At 41.0% G+C, this 4,836-nt stretch overlaps 1 long non-coding RNA gene across 27 annotated transcripts; it reads left to right on the top strand.

The window, feature by feature from the left end:
* The first annotated feature begins 606 nt into the window (after window positions 1-606).
* LOC126995535 (uncharacterized) lies at window positions 607-2,704 on the top strand. Of its 27 annotated transcripts, none has more exons than XR_007750389.1 (5): window positions 609-1,619; window positions 1,856-1,903; window positions 2,000-2,047; window positions 2,096-2,191; window positions 2,240-2,686. It is a non-coding gene; the product is annotated as an uncharacterized LOC126995535 (long non-coding RNA). The 27 variants fall into 27 exon arrangements; XR_007750395.1 differs by lacking the exon at window positions 2,096-2,191 and having other exon boundaries at window positions 2,240-2,335; window positions 2,384-2,686; XR_007750391.1 differs by having other exon boundaries at window positions 607-1,619; window positions 1,856-2,191; window positions 2,240-2,287; window positions 2,336-2,686.
* Window positions 2,705-4,836: the final 2,132 nt, after the last annotated feature.

Here is a 4,836-nt window from a genome sequence, read left to right on the forward strand (position 1 = left end):
AAAAGAAAGTCGGGTTCTCATGAGTGTTTTCTTCACATTCATGGTGCAGAAGAAGCCTGGTCAGTAAACTATCACTTGGCTCATAAAACTATTAGCCATGGACGAAATATTTCACCCATAACCTCAACGAAAGCCTGGTCGAAATGTGGGTGGGTGTAAGGGTCATATTTTTAAACATTTCTGGGCCCAAGAACACGTGAATCCGCCCGAGCTGTCATCTTTACGGCCAGGTGTCAGGTGTTGTCCCTCTTAATGGGCTCGGCCAGGCTCGCCGACCCCCATCTTTTGGCCGTAAATTTGACAGTTCGTCGGCTTCACCTCAATGAATGGGATTATAGCGGACCGTGTCGACTCCACCAATTCTACCTCCATGTAAGAACCCCTTATAAAACTCTCTCTCTCTCTCGCCTCACTTCGTAATAATTGTGGAGGCGGAGAAACTAATCCTTTTTTATGGACTCTGAGCCACAAGGTCCTCCGCTGCGCCGCTCAGAAACTAGCGAAAGGTCAGAAGTAAAGTGGACTGTGTGTTTGTAGGCCGAGGAGGGGGGGTGGGGGGAAGGGGAGAGGGTGGGGGATGAAGATGCAGGGGGGGAGGGGGGGTTAGAGAATGCTAGTGGATGTGGATGCAAGAGGGGTAGGTGGATGGTGGTGGGTGTGGTTGCAAGGGGGGAAGGTAGGCCGAGGTTGGGTGTGAGGATGCAAGGGAAAGGGGGAGGAGGGAGCCTGTTGGATGTGATGGAAAGGGGAACATCTGGATGGTAAGGGAAAGGGGGTTGGTGGATGTGGATTCAAGGGCGTGGGGTAATGGGTGGAGGGAGGCTGATGGATGCGATTGGAAGGAGAGCATCTGGGTGGCGACGGATGTGAAGGAGGAGGAGCAATCTCGTGTTTTATCGGTGTACAGGACGCGGACGGCTGCTGACTGGTTGGCTGCCGGTGAAGAACGTCAAGATAGATGATAATTGTGATGACAGGCTGGTGGTGTTTTGTGAGGATTTGTGTTGTAAAGATAGTAAAGAAGTAAAGTGAAGAAAGTAGCTAAATTAAGTAAAGATAGATATGATTTCAATCTTATGGTGTGGTGTGTGGATGAGTGGAGTAATAAAACAAATAAAAGAAGTAAATCAAAGTAAAGTAAAAAGATATATAAGTAAATTAAAGAAAGACAAGTTAGGAAAGTAAGGAGAAGGAGTAAAATGAAAGTAAGGAAAACAACAGATTATAAACAAATGTAGTAAAGAATATTATGAAAACTAGTTAAAGAATGACGTATGGAAATGAGTGAAGAAAAGAAAGATATGAGAACAAGCTTGAAGGGTGTATGAGTGTAGTAAAGAGTTATATGAGGACAAACTATAAAGAGCTGTGTGTAGATACGAATGTAGGGAACCCCCGCCGATAGGATGTAACCTCCTTGTTGGCATTCCCGAGTCGAGATAACTAAATACGGATGTCAACAGATGTTTAAAGGGCAAAGGATTACATAATATAAAAGTAGATATGTATATAGTAAATCAGTAGTAAATCAATAGATATGGGTATAGTAAATCAGTTTGGAAAGTTAGGTGTATAGATAGTAATTGATATGGGCATTGTAAATCAGTTTGAAAAGTCAGGTGTATAGACAGTTGGTATTGGCATAGTAAATCAGTTTCAAAAGTCAGGTGTTTAGATAGTTGATATGGGTATAGTAAATCAGTTTGAAAAGTCAGGTGTTTAGATAGTTGATATGGGCATTGTAAATCAGTTTGAAAAGTCAGGGGTATAGATAGTTGATATTGGTATAGTAAATCAGTTTGAAGTCAGGTGTATAGATTGTTGATATTGGCATAGGAAATCAGTTTGAAGTCAGGTGTATAGATTGTTGATATTGGCATAGTAAATCAGTTTGAAAAGTCAGGTGTATAGATTGTTGATATTGGCATAGGAAATCAGTTTGAAAAGTCAGGTGTATAGATTGTTGATATTGGCATAGGAAATCAGTTTGAAAAGTCAGGTGTATAGATAGTTGATATGGGTATAGTAAATCAGTTTGAAAAGTCAGGTGTATAGATAGTTGATATGGGCATAGTAAATCAGTTTGAAAAGTCAGGTGTATAGATTGTTGATATTGGCATAGTAAATCAGTTTGAAAAGTCAGGTGTATAGATTGTTGATATTGGCATAGGAAATCAGTTTGAAAAGTCAGGTGTATATATTGTTGATATTGGCATAGGAAATCAGTTTGAAAAGTCAGGTGTATAGATTGTTGATATTGGCATAGTAAATCAGTTTGAAAAGTCAGGTGTATAGATAGTTGATATGGGTATAGTAAATCAGTTTGAAAAGTCAGGTGTATAGATTGTTGATATTGGCATAGTAAATCAGTTTGAAAAGTCAGGTGTATAGATTGTTGATATGAGCATAGTAAATCAGTTTGAAAAGTCAGGTGTATAGATTGTTGATATGAGCATAGTAAATCAGTTTGAAAAGTCAGGTGTATAGATAGTTGATATTGGTATAGTAAATCAGTTTGAAAAGTCAGGTGTATAGATAGTTGATATTGGTATAGTAAATCAGTTTGAAAAGTCAGGTGTATAGATAGTTGATATTGGTATAGTAAATCAGTTTGAAAAGTCAGGTGTATAGATAGTTGATATGGGTATAGTAAATCAATTTGAAAAGTCAGGTGTATAGATAGTTGATATTGGTATAGTAAATCAGTTTGAAGTCAGGTGTATAGATAGTTGATATTGGCATAGTAAATCAGTTTCAAAAGTCAGGTGTATAAATAGCCATGTCCGGTACACTCAAGGGAACAGGGAACGGGATAAAAGTCGCGTATATAAAAGAAGTTAAAAGCCAGAAGTGTCGGCGCTCAACATAAAGATCAGAAAAAGAATAAAGAGAGAGACAACATCGGGGCATAAAACCATATATTCTCAAGCAGTTTAGTTACGAGTCAAAAGTTCGCGCCAAACATTGAGATGAAATCGTGAATGGACGCTGGGGGAGAGGAGGTGGGAAGAAGGGGTTATCCAAAGAGAGGAATGGAGTCGTATAGTGAAGCACGCTATCACTTAACCCATATAACGATTCATATATAACGATTCACATGACGTTCAGGATGCAAAGTCTCGTAACACTACCACTTAACCCATAAAACGATTCTCTTAACTTGCCTTTCAAATACTAAGGTCCATGTTCTCTGACGCTTTCGGCTCTTACAACAGATATTTCCTAAAGGCCCCAAAGGAGATCAGTCGGCCTACAAAAACACTCCTGGAACAGTATTTTGTGGGTTATTCGGCATCTCTCCATTTTTGTATTAACAGCAGGGTGTCGACTTTTTCTTTTTTTGGAATCGGAAGAATGGTCAGTCCTTGATGTGTCCCCCTTTACCGTGCAAAAAGAGGGAAACAAAAAACATCACGAGTATATTCACGCCAGTAGGAGAGAAGCGACACCATCCACCCGTTATCATCCCCACCACGGCCGTCATAATAACATAGATTCACGGTCCGGCGCACGAGTCTAAAGGCGATGCGCGAAGGGTCGACGATTCCCTTGATGGAGTTCGGTAGTCTGTCACTCGTCTTGCGTGGGATTATGCGTGCAGGGAAGGAATTCAAGATCAGTATATCAGTCCCAAGGCGGAATCTCGAGGTCACCACAAACGGAAAGCATAAACCATCGACTTGAAATCAAAATGCACACACACTCTCATTCCTCTCCCTTCTGCCACTGTTGTCTATTGCAGGGAAGGACATCAAGGTTAGTATGCGAGTCCTGAGGCAAAATCTCGATGTCACCACAAACGGAAAGCATAAACAATCGTCTTGGAATCTAAAATACTACTCACTCACTCATTCCTTTCCCTTCCGCCACTACTCGTATTGTTTGATCCAGGAAAGTCAATGTCAGTATTTTAATCCTGAGGCAACATTTCGGGGTCTTAAAGGAAGTCGAAGAGTCACCATCGACTTTGAATCTAAACTATACTGTCACTCATTCCTTTCTCCTCTGCCACGGTTGCTCATTGCAGGGAAGGAAGTCAAGGTCAGTTTTTCAGTCCTTAGGCAAAATTTTGGGAGTGGTAAAGAAAACTGAGTCACCCCCACAAACTTTAAGCATAAACCATCGACTTCGAATCTAAAACACTCTTACTCACTTGTTCCTTTCCTTTCTGCCACTACTGTTACATGCAGGGAAGGAAGTCAAGGTCAGTTTTTCAGTCCTGAGGCGAATTTCGGATGTGGTAAAGAAAACTGAGTCACCATGCTCCACAAACTTAAAGCATAAACCATCGACTTCGAATCTAAAACACTCTTACTCACTTGTTCCTTTCCTTTCTGCCACTATTGTTACATGCAGGGAAGGAAGTCAAGGTCAGTTTTTCAGTCCTGAGGCGAATTTCGGATGTGGTAAAGAAAACTGAGTCACCATGCTCCACAAACTTAAAGCATAAACCATCGACTTCGAATCTAAAACACTCTTACTCACTTGTTCCTTTCCTTTCTGCCACTATTGTTACATGCAGGGAAGGAAGTCAAGGTCAGTTTTTCAATCCTGAGGCAAAATTTTGGGGGTGGTAAAGGAAGTTGAGTCACTCTGCACCACAAACGGAAAACATAAACCATCGACTTGGAATCTAAACTACACTCACGTCCTTCTTTCTCTCTCTTCCTCTTGCCACTATTGTTTAACCTCGAGGTGGCAGAAGCCCGAAGGAAAAGGATGATGAAAGCCCCTGAACCAGATAATGTCAAACGAACTGAAAGCATAAACCATCGACTTGGAATCTAAAATAGCCTACACTCACGTCCTCCTTCTTCTCTCATCTTCTTGTTACCA

This window comes from Eriocheir sinensis, chromosome 8 (genome assembly GCF_024679095.1).
Source record: "Eriocheir sinensis breed Jianghai 21 chromosome 8, ASM2467909v1, whole genome shotgun sequence".
Taxonomy (NCBI): Eukaryota; Metazoa; Arthropoda; class Malacostraca; order Decapoda; family Varunidae; genus Eriocheir; species Eriocheir sinensis.